General features: G+C 42.6%; 1 protein-coding gene across 5 annotated transcripts in view; it reads right to left on the bottom strand.

The window, feature by feature from the left end:
* Nucleotides 1-12,417, bottom strand: part of ADCK1 (aarF domain containing kinase 1) — a 73,988-nt gene that overhangs the window by 43,361 nt on the left and 18,210 nt on the right. The gene's annotated exons all lie outside the window — the stretch shown is intronic.

Genomic DNA, 12,417 nt, shown 5'->3' with positions numbered 1-12,417 from the left:
TTTTTTTGGCTGGTATTTAAGCAGACCAAGGATTTCCTTTCTTGATTCTGGGCATCATCATCTAACATGTCAGCTCATTATTAGGACTCTGGCTGGATTTAAAGGGTCAGAACCAGACCAAGACAAAATGCTCCAGAATATAAAGGGTTTCAACACTTGTTTGTATAGGCATCATGATCATTAACAGCACATTAGTTTTTGGCCCATCCTTGCACAGAATAAAATGTCTGGTCACAGGGTAGCATTGGTTTGTCACTGTGATTCTGCACTGTGATGGACAGTTTGGAAACTCCTTGTCAAAAGACAAAAATCATTGGATCATTAACAACCATTATGTTATACTCTTAACACAAATGCAGTGAATTAAAATGAGAAGAAAACCACAGATACCATCCCAGAGACTTCCAGGAACTCAGAAGAATAGTCTGTTAAAAATCAAAATTACAGATCTCTCCTTGGCAGTGAGGAGGACAGTATATGGGCAGTCCTTCATCTTCCTCACCTCACTTTTACACACACAATGGGAAATTACATCCCTCCAGTCCAGTCAGGTCTTGGGTCTTACTGCTTACATTGCCAACAAAGTCTGCAATGACAGTTGTTTGAGCAATTAAGTGTTGTAAGACTTGCCAGCTGTGCTCACAGTGGCCAAAATGCAACTACCAAATGACAAAACCCATTGCCAACCACTCGCCCGGTCTGTATTTCATCTCTTTTGGTTAATTTTGCTCCTCAAGAATATACCAGCCACCACGTCCTTCAGTGACAATGATTTATTCTCCCTTTATTACTGTAACTAGAAAAGCCTCCTGCCAAGGACACAGCTATATTGAGTAATATCTAATGAACTTCATATAAGTTTACCCTGATACATTAATAAAACCTACGCAGATCAATAACAAAAAATAACTGTACACCCATCTCCTGTTAATGCCTGACACCAATCTGCATGAAGTCTCCTCATTTCTCTGGCTTTGGTGTGACATCATTGTCAACATTGAAGGTCAGATCCTGTGGTGATGGACTCCAACAAAAGCCCTGAAATACGTGACAAAAAGGAACAATTCCACAAGCATTCATGAACACCATATACACCCACACCATTCAGTAGCTATCTTTGCTCTCTGTGCAAAGCAGTGCCGTGTCACATCATGGGGCAGGTTGAGCGTCTCGCATTTGGGAATGTGTCAGGGGCAGACTGAGTGCTGAGCTGCAAGTGCATGAAACACAGGCGTAGGGGAGTGTGAGGAGAAAGCCTAATGTGCAAGTCTTGCCCTCAGTGTGAGACTCGACAGTTTGATGCACATGTGCTCACACACACGTACACACACATTTTCCTAAGTGGGCACACACAGGCAAGTGTAACTCATGCCAGGTGGGTGAGCTTCCTCAGCATACTGCCAGCTCAGAAGCACTTGCACATGTATGTATAGGCTGCAAATAACACCCATGAGTATGCCTCGAGTCTCCCACATCATTCTGCATTTTACACAACAGCTTTGAAGCTCCTGCTGTAAAAAGCCTCTGCTCTGGCTCTTTCCCTGTTCTCCTTCCCTGTGTGCAGCAAGGACAAAAGCAGGCCAAAAGGGAACAAGGAAAGGAAGCTGTAACAGAAGAGAGAGAGCAAGAAAACCAGGGTGGGAGTAATGGGATAAAATAGAAAGAGAGAGAGGGAGCCAGCGCAGCTGGGTTGTTTGTCACAGCACCAGGAGTACAGCCCATCACAGAGAAACAGCCTTTTTGCAGTTCCAATAGTCACCCTCTACCCACTGCCTCCAGCTGTGGAGGAGAACCCCTGCCAGCAGTGAAGGAGAGTAGTGGCCAACCACACACCTCAAGGTGTTGGGCAGCCATAGCCAAAGGCACTGGCAGGAAACAGGGGCAAGGCTCTTTAGAGATATGTTCCAAGAAACCCAGCACTGAGCTCCCAGCATTGAGCTCAGGCCAGCACAGGGTCCTGCAATCTCCCAGACACAGCAGGAGCCCATCAAATGACTCCAGGCTGCAGCATGACTCAGGACAGAGCAGCAGCAACCTGGGGCTGTAGTGCAGTGCTGGGTGTCAGGACAAGCAGCCAGCTCAGGGTAGCTGAGGTGCTGGCTCCAGTGTATAACCCACACAACATGGATTCCCAAGGGAGATGGATAAAACAGGCTGGAAAACTCATGTAGCTAAAAATACAACTGCTTGTAGACACACTTGCATACAGGGTGTATCTTCACATCTGGGTCACCACTGGGAAGGAGGCAGCAACAGCCCCTCTTTCCTCTAGCACAAGGTGAGAGGAAAATTTTGCCCTCACAAATTTATCCACACTATTGAGAAGCTGGTTGGCCTCACGAATGCAGCCATCCTGGACAAGATGATCCTTACAGAGGACTCCAGGAACAAAACACAACAAAACCCCCTGCAAAGTGTCCTCCACAATGCTCTCACAACTGGCTTGGCTTAAACTCCTAAGAGATAGATGCCCCAGCTGGCTGACTGGACCAGGGAATTCCAGCTCCTGTCCTTCTAGAGAGACAAGATTACCAAGCAGCTTGTCTCAAAAGAAGTAAATCTGTATCCCTACATCTTACAAAACTCCAGTCTGCATTAGAGGCAAAGTCCTCTGAGTATGAAACAGGAATGTGAATACAGCTTCCAAGGACTTCTTTCTTATCAACCAGATCAGGTTTTTTAGCAGAAAACTTTCTTAATGATCTCTATTATTTTCTTGGATCTCCCCAAGACGGGTCACAGTCCAGATGCAGCACTTGTTCCTCTGACAGACTACGTTCCCCTAATCATAGACAAAGTAAGACCATCACATTCTTACTATGGTGTAAAGTAGTGGTGGCCCATGTTGCTGCCCCACCTTGAAGAAAATGAAAGGTAAATGGAAATCCCTGGAATGGCTCAGAACTTTTCTTCAAGATACTACTCTTTGTTGCCCAAGAAATACTTTGAAGAGTGTATTTATCAGCGGAAAAAGCTGGAAACAACACCTAGTTTTACATAGATGTACTTGTATGCATCACCCCTGGGAAGACACTACAAAGAAAGGAAGCATTTCATCTACCAAGGAATTTCAAAAATAAGCTTCCGTCAGAAAGGCCTTCAGATCACAAATGCTGTCTGTGTACACGGCTCTTTCCTCAGTCCACATGGACATCTCTTTCTGTCTTAAATCACTTCTCCAAATTTCAGCAGGACAAATTCCATTGGCCACATGGCTATCACCATAGCTAACCCTGGTTAGACTAGGATTAATGCTGATTATTAGAACTGTGAAAGTAATGACAACTGTTAGGTAAAGAGAAGAGGCAACTCTGGGATGAAGCACATGCTCAGCAAGCAGAGCTGCAAAGGGATACATTTTAATTTATGCTTGAGGTACAAGCAAACCTGGCTTCTCAAGTAATTTGGTTGCTTTTGAAGGAGCCTTTACTCACACAGATTACTGGCAAAGAACTGCTCATCAGAACATCAGATGCACATATGTCATGAACTGGCAGGTTAATCTGGTTTTTAAAAATAAAGGAATTAATTTAGAAGAAAATAAATACTCAGACTAAAACCTACCAGTGAGAACTTCAGTATTTGATATCTGGTGACACACCTGGTGGCAAAAGTGCTCAGAAAGGCCACTGAAGACACTGTAAAGTAAGTGTCGGAAGCAACTCCTCATATTAAATCCCTCATAAAAGATATCCCAACGGTGCAGGGCATACTCTTAGCTGGCAAAATGTGAAATGAGGATTAGGAATGCAGAGAGAACAGCCTGCCCATTACTGCTTACAATGGAGATACACTCTCCACAACAGTATTTCAAAAAAAGTGTCTCCAGAAAACACATGGAAAACTTCAATCACAGAAAAATTAGAGATTAATTCTAAATTAGCTGAGATGGTAATAACCATAATAAAAGGAAATCTCATATTAAAACTGTTAACTTGCAGAGGACTGAAAGGGAATAAGTGTTGCCCTGTTTTTAAGAAAAGCTAGACTAATATGGGAAACTATAGTCTGGCAAGCTTTAATTCTGTATCTACTAAATTACTTGAGACAATAATTACAGAGAGTACTAAAAATCATCTAGCTAAATGTGATATGACTGATAAAAAGCCAACAGGGATTCTGAAGGGAAAAAAATCATTCAGTCCATCAAAATACTGTGAGCTTGTTAATACAATAGCCAATAGAAAAGAGGTATTAGAAAAGAGGTATTTACTGGGACTTTCAATAAATATCCTTACAAAGAATGAAAGGAAAACTCAGTAATTATTGGAGATACAAGAACATCACTTGCTCATTTTATCCCATTTCCAACTCAGAAACCCAGCACTACACAAAGCATCAATGGAAGACACTCCAATTAGGACAAGGCTGCAACATTTAGTGTTGTTTTCACCACCGTTTCATTTCAACCTGCTGTGAGCATTTTTAAACCAGATAACCCTGCAGAAGCCTTGTTTATCCATTAATTGTTTTGTCCTGGGAGGATGAACTAGCACTGGAAACAGAGAAACATGATGAAATGGAGAAGAGGTCCACGTGATGCACAGAAGACAGGAGCTCTCCACCATAAAAGGATTGACCTGCATTACTGTCGAAAACAAACAGAAAAGTGTCCCATTATGCCTGTTCTTACACCAAAGTTTAATTTTCCTACTAGTGAGCTGGCAAAGGAGAGAACAGTGCAGTGGCAAAAATTCCATGAAATGTAAGAGATATTATTCACCACTGTGGAAAAATCAGCCCTGCCAATTCCCTACCAAAGACAGGTGAAAAATTAATACACTGAGAGATCTCACCCTCAACATAGATGGCTGCAAGGTTACACATACTGGGAGGTGCAGTCTGTCCTCCCCGCACACACTGCTGGGCTTTCAATTCACTGGAACCACCCAGCACTTGGATCACATTCTTATGGATGGCTCAGCCTGCTCAAGGCATAGAGTGAATCAGGAAACTCAAAAAAAACCTGTTTGACTGTGATAAAAAAGATTAAAATGCTAAAAATATCAAAACACAATCGTATAAATTGAATGCACAACCCCACCCTGGATTCTAGACATCCTATCACAAAAAAGAGGTAAATAAATATAAAAGGACAGAGAAAGACAAGGGAAATATAACCATGTCATATAAAAGAGTCTATTAAAAAAGAGATCTGTAACGTTAGGAGACTGTTTAGATTACAGAGAGTTGATGCATAAGAGAGAAAAGTTATATGCAATAATGAAAGAAAAAAAACCTCCCATTCCTATTTCTAGCTCTCATAAGCCCACAAATAGGGCATTCCACAAAACAACAACCATTTTTAAGTTGGTTTTTTTTTTTTACATCCCATTTTGCACAATACAGCATTAACCAGTGGCACTCACTGTCAGAGGATAGAGAAGCCAAGAGCTTAATGGAATTCAGAAAGGTTTTAGATATTTATGATAAAACAACCATACCTGATTTTATATGGAGCTTTTCATCTCTAAAAGTGCTTTTACAAAGCTCTTTACAAAACTCAGGACTGCTATTCTCCATTTTACAGGCTCATAAGAACATTACAGCTAATAAAATGTCTAAAGGGCTTTAAACACTATTGCTCAAGGCATCAAGACAAACATTACCTTACTGTCTGGCCACAATGACAGAATGCAAACAGGGTGCATTATTAAAACCTTTAGAGAACCTATTTGGTGTATCCAGCTCCCAAATTGTGGTTAAATCTTCTGCTGAGGTCAACCTGTTTCAAAGTGTCTTCCATATTCACCTGCCATTCAAAGGACTTGTGACATTGGTGATGAACTCTTGCTTTCCTTCCACAGAACAACAGAACTGCTGCTTAGGGTCTTTCATATTAAGCCTTTGGGATGCTGGGAAAAAACTTGTGGCACACAGTAGGTGGAAGCATCCCAAGCATATATGCTATCAGCCATCCTGGACAAGAACACTCTTCCAGAAATGCAGTAGGAGACTGGACTGGAAGAGCCAGGCTGTCCTTTGGACTCTCTACAGAGGGAAAAGAGGATGGCATCACCTCTGTGGTGGGTATCTCCAAAACACAGCTGGGCAGGGAGAAAAGACATGTCAGAGAATACAGAAATCTGGTCATAGTCCTTTTCTCTTCCACCCCTGATAATGACAGGGCCATATGCACAGGACTAGTAAAACTGTAGAAACAGCTTTAGATGACTTAGGACAGCACAAACCAGAGAAAAATGAAAATATGTCCACCTCAATTTAACACAGTGAGAAACTGAAATCAGTGGCCACGCCAAAAGATCTGTAAAGATGCCTAGGGAGGATACAGCTACTGATGATGTAAATAGGGTACAGGGGTGCTTTAAAAACAGCAATACAAAATGTAGAACCCATTTCAATGACAGTGTAGTTCTGTCTAAGGGGCTGTTATCTCCTCTTTCAACTAACCTGAATAAGCATACAGTAAATATAAACTACTACAGCCTTCACTGACACTAGCAGTCTGGTAATCAAACTGACTGGCAGCAAGGATGCTGCAGGAAGACACACGATTCTAAATGGAATTGTTATTGCCTGCTTTTTGTATTATCTTTCCTAGTTACCTTATATGAAAGCTCATTCCTAGGCACACTAGATATTTGCCATTCAGATGCTTCCTTATACCAACACTAACTGATCATACTGCTAATGATGGATAGATCCACACCTTCAGAACTGGAATAAGTCCTGGTGCAATGTACCTCACTACCTAATAATTCGTTATTTGTGTGAGTTATGGATAACTTAGTAAGATCCTTCAAAAATTCTGGCACAACGGTTGGTTGCAAGTGGGACAGAAAAGAAATGAGAAAGAGAGTTTTATAGCTTGGAAAGGATTAAGGATGGAGATGATCCCCCTGACTAAAGTGACAACTTCTTAGCTTCTCAGTCTCATAAACACAGAAACAAGGAGTCACACAATTAGCAGAATGGCCAGTAAAGTCAGTACTAATGGAATATAGACAGTAGGCCTGCAGACAGCTGAAATCTAATGCTGATGTTGTGGCCTTGTATCAGTAGTGCTACAGGTAGATGAAATTAAAGCAAACACATTTCATAACTCATGAAAAACTTCCCTGGAGATCACAGGGAAACCAAGCCTAGGCCAACACATTTTACGCTGAACAGATATGCAAGCTCACACCTTCTGAGCCATCAGGACCCTGAATTTCCACACACAAGCGCACACAAGTGCTGACATCCCACCTGTGCCACGCATACTCCCAAGCCTTCCTGCTGAAACCCCTACTCACAACTTGGTTCATATAGGTGACTGAAGGCTGGCCTAGCAACAAACCACTAGTATGAGATGCCACTTGGTTCAGAAAACATCTTTACACTAGGCTGAGGTCCACCTCTTTGGCCAGTCACTCCCCAAGCTGCTCTGGAGAGTGGAAAGCAGAGTTTCTCAACTGCAGGGCAGAGCACCAGCAGTCACCTTGCTGAACCCTGCCCTTGGTGGCTGGTGCATGCACAACCAGCACCGATTGCCTGCTTGCGTTCCATCCTCATTTTACTCCAAGCTCGGTCATTTGTGCTCTGATTATCTCTCATTACTGACGACCTTGCTGTAATGAGTTTTAATCTGCCTCGTATTAATTAGAAACATTTTCATTAGCCAGCTCAATTTTAGGTAAATAGCTAATAGAAGCAACTGAGCTGCAATTAGTTATCTGTGGGGCAGTTCAGGATAAAAATCTGAAGAGAGCAGCTGTTTCCCCTCTAGACACCCCTGTGACATAGTGCACTGTTCTGTGTAGGTCTCCTGAGCCAGGAAAACAAGGAGCACAGGGAAGGGCTGGTCAGAGACAAAGGAGAAATAACATGCTAAAACAACTGTGCTGTAGAACTTCCATGCTTATAGCAGGAATCTGAGCATCAAGCTACCTACACCCACAGACTTTACTTCCGGTGAACAAAGTTCTGCTCTTGAGGCTGTTTTACCCTGTGACTATTCAAGAGATGCTGCACACAGGCTCTCTTGTGAGGCATGTACATTGTTGTGCATGGTTACTTACACATGGAGATAAGATCAGATTTGCTCAAGACAGATGGTTCAGACCCATGCATACACAAACATATAGTACTTGCAAAGACAGCAGGTTCATAAAAGTGCATTCAGTGCCTTACTGTCCTGATAGCTGATACAAAATAGATCTGTCCTGTGCTTCATTGCAGAAGACCCAAGGAAGATAGAAAGTAATTCAACAGTATGTCTGCAGAAGGCAAGGATACATTCACAGAAGCCACAATGAAATGAGGCACATGTCTTGATCCATTGATCACAGAGCCTGCAGCTCCACGGAGGCAGGTGAAATGATAATAAATTTGACCCAGCACCTCTCAAAATCTGGCTAACAAAATTAATTCACTTTAGCTTGGATCAAACCATGGGATGCCAGTGAAAACTGTAAAGACACCATGTTATTTAGCGTTGTGTTTAGCTGTGGGGGGTTCTTACACCTTCCCATCAGTCCTAGGAAGCCCTGTTTCATTTGTTTTCAGTTGTTGTAAGCAACAGTATCAACTAAGATGAGAATTACACTCGGAAGTGTCCCCTAAACAGGAGCTACTGACACACCTTGCAGAAATCACAAGAGATGATGTTGTGCAGTAAAAATGACCTGAAGGAAGAACACTCCCCAGACAGCTATTTCCTTGTAAGAAGACTGTGTAAAGGCAGCAGCATGGGCAGTGAGGGCTGGTCTTGGACCATGGGTGGGGGGAACAGCTCAAAAAAGACCACAGTAGCAATTATCTGTCACTCAAGCTCATACAGACTTGGCTACACTTCCAAAGCTAAGCGAAGAATCCTAGCAGCAGGATCCAAGATGGAGACCTGACAGCCTCTTCCCTTAGTTGCCACACTCCCTCCTGCAATAAAATAGAGCTGGAAAAGCCATGAATTCCACAGGAAGTCACAACATGCAGAAGACAGACTGAAAGGCACACTGAAAGGTAATTTTTACGAAGAAGGATGGCCCAAGCACCATTGAGAAAGCTCAGCTAAGTCTCATCCAGTTCAGCTGAGGGTCCAGACAGGGTAGCTTCAGAGTCTGCTCTCCTACTGTGGGTGTGCAGAAAAGTAGGAAGCACAGAGGCAGCTGCTGCAGCTGGAGGGGAGAAATCATCACATCCACTTTGTCAACGCTGAAGAATCTGGGCTGGCATTTTTCTCTTCCCAGCAGTCGAATCCCACCCTACCAGCTGCACGTCACAGCTGACCTCCAGTCAGGACCTATCTGAGTTAACGTCAGGCAATTAAATTGTGCAACAGTAGCTTCTCCCCCTTGCACATATGCAACTTCTCTCCTGGCAGGTCACTCCAACAGCCAGGGGAGCAAAGCAAGCCTGCTCCCTCTCACAGCCACGCAGACACACGCCAGCATTCACCTTGGTGACAGACCCCAGAAAGAAGGGTTTTTATTGCAGTGGCTCTAAAGAGAATACAGCCCCTTACCAAAATGACAGAGGCAGATTCCTTCCCCCTTCTTTAATCTGAGAAGCTCTGACCTTTAAAGCACATATCTCTTCCCACAGGAACTGGACGCCTGAAGAGGAAAGAGACAGTAACACATGAAATACCTACAAGTGATTAAATTGGATTGACGAGGAAGTCAGGAAAGATAACAACCATGGGATTACGCTGTCAATTCCAAAAAACTGCAGTGACTGTCATAGCACCACATCCAACAGAGAAAGTGGCTGCAGTGCCAGTAAGTCATCACCAATGGCAAAGCGCGGGTCTACGTTCAAAAAAGTGCCTATGTTAAAAAAGAAAAAAAAAACCCACAAGGAACGTTCCTTTGTTACTCAGCAGGTCTGTTCCCTTCTGGGTAGCCGTCAGAGTTGCTGACTTAGTGAAAAAAAATACATATAAATAACTCCAGCTTTTTCATCTAGTTGACACCACACAGCTCCGCACCAAGAAAGGGAGCTGGTGTCTATTAGCATCCCATCAATGTCACCAGTATGGGAGACTGAGCTGGTGTCTCTCTTGATTCATACACAACAGACTTTTTAAACTGCAGTTAGAAGGTCTCATCCTTTCTTACAGCCAGTCTTGTGCTTTTTCACTGAAATCAATAGGTTTCTGCAGGTGTCAGTAGAAGGAGAATTTGGATAAAACTGGCTTATGTGGGTGCCAGTGAAGGTAGCATTTGGTCTACTGAATCCTTTTGGCTGCTAGGAACACAAGGAAGAGAGAGCACCTATATTGACTAAGAGAGTGGCACTTCAATATAGCATGTGATAGCAATTTAGTGAAGTAAAACTCAAATATCTGACATGGCACCAAATGGAGATGAACAAAAGCAAAGCCCAGGTGAGGCCACATGTTACCCAGCATAGATTACTTTTGCTCCCATAAAAAGCAGAAGGAATTACCTCCAGCAGTACCAGAGGCAACTGCCTTTACTACAGCTGGTATCACAAAGAACAATATTGTCCATGCCCCCCCTGCACTTGGCTGTGGCTCACCAAGGTTTTGAGAATAAATGAAGAGAATAAAATTGAAATCATCTTGATATAAAACTAGATATTCAACATTTCTCCATCAACAGGCTAGTCAAAGATAGCCAATAGAGAATAAAATCTTTATATATCTTTATATCTGAAATCATCTTTATATAAAACTAGATATTCAACATTTCTCCATCAACAGGCTAGTCAAAGATAGCCAATGTCTAACCTTGGCTAGAAAGCAAATAGTAAACCCAAGGAAAGATATTGGTGCAAAACCTGACAGAATGACAATACTAACAAAGATCCTCCAATGAATCAGATCTTGCTGGCCAAATACAATCACTGTGTATGCTCCCAAAGAAAACATTTGCATGGCAAAAAAAAAAGGACATTAAAGAATTTGCACAACACAAGATGGACATGAAGCAAAGAAATTAAAGCATTTGCTAATAATCCAAAACTAATATTATCTATGACTTCTAGCCTCAAATATTTAAAATTAAAGCATTTACATACTCTACACAAAGATCCCATGAAGAATGAAGTTACAGTGAAACTGAGAGCTGATGTCAGCAGGCAGAAGAAGATAGAAAATGACATAAACATGGTCTTGGTTCAGTCTCTGGAAAAGAACAGAGCTTCCCTGTTCTCTCATTAAGGAGATCATGGCATGAATGGGGGCCGTGCATTGATTACCTCTAAAGATTTGCTCCTTTTCTGGACAGAGTGCTGCAGGGACAAACACTTGGCTGGAGATGGTAAGAGGGGACTCAGTTCCAACTACAGAGATCCTTTGATCTGTAGTTGCAATGACAACTTGAGGGAGATATCAAGGCAAAGCTGAGAACATGAACAGACCTCATTCAGGAGCTTCTTTAAGACTACATGATTCCTATTTTGAAGTCTATAACTGGCTCCCTCTTAATGGTTTGCTCATCAGCACTTGGCATTCACTAGCACCCCATAGTAGCCAGTCAGACACGAGACTGCCTGACTGCCTCTTTGAAAGCTCAATTACCAAGTCTACGTGGATTGTGGGCCAAACTATTCATACACTGCGTGAGCTTTTAAACACAGTAGTGAGAAATACAGGTATTTCAAAGTCCTCCTCATCTGAGCATTGACAGAATGGTTCGGCCACAGGGAGGCAAGGTACCTCAGGCCCCTCTACTACAGGAAAGCAGACAGGTTTGGGCCACATCACAACAGTTCCCAGAGAGCATACCATAAGAATAATTTGGGGCTGGTAGTATAGAACTTCCTGGGGGACACAAACATACTGGCCACTTGGAATTCAACCAGCACACCAGCTTGGCCTCCCTGACATAGAAAACCCTTAGTGGCAATAAAGCAATCCAGATAATGACTTTGTGTCTTGCTCTAAAATCCGTAAAATTCACAAGTCCAGCATTCTTCACTACAAGCCTTCATGATGCTGGTCAGCTACGACCCAGATAGAAGACGTTGGTCCAATACCAACCATGAAGACCTCCCCTCCATATGGCAATGCCCCCACCCTAGATCATTTTGGCACATAATGTTGGGAAACCAAAAGTTCAATAAAACTAAGCTTGGAAACACATTCTACACTCTAGCCCTAGTATTTCAAATCTCCCATCTTTAAGAAAAAATCTGTTAGCTTACAGAGAAGCTTGTGTTTCAAGCAGTTATATGGGAGCTGTTAGATTTTACTACTCAGTTGCCTGAAAGAAAAAAAAAGAACTCCCCTCTGTTGGCCTATTAATCTGTCATAACAAGATTCTTCATAATTAGTTTGTCCCTAACAGTTGCTTTGTAATGGTAGCAAGAGAATATTTCAGGAATGGCAATTACCTCTGGTGTCAAAATGATGAGGAAAACAAATGTTCAACCATCAACAAAATGCAGTGCCTTTTCCACTCCCACCTAATGGTGGGTGACAGCACTGCACATCAGAATTACAGTGTGGGT

Source organism: Passer montanus, unplaced genomic scaffold, assembly GCF_014805655.1.
Source record: "Passer montanus isolate IOZ18808 unplaced genomic scaffold, ASM1480565v1 scaffold18, whole genome shotgun sequence".
NCBI classification, from domain to species: domain Eukaryota; kingdom Metazoa; phylum Chordata; class Aves; order Passeriformes; family Passeridae; genus Passer; species Passer montanus.
The sequence above is the reverse complement of the archived record's forward strand: the minus strand, read 5'-3'. Positions and strand labels throughout refer to the sequence as shown.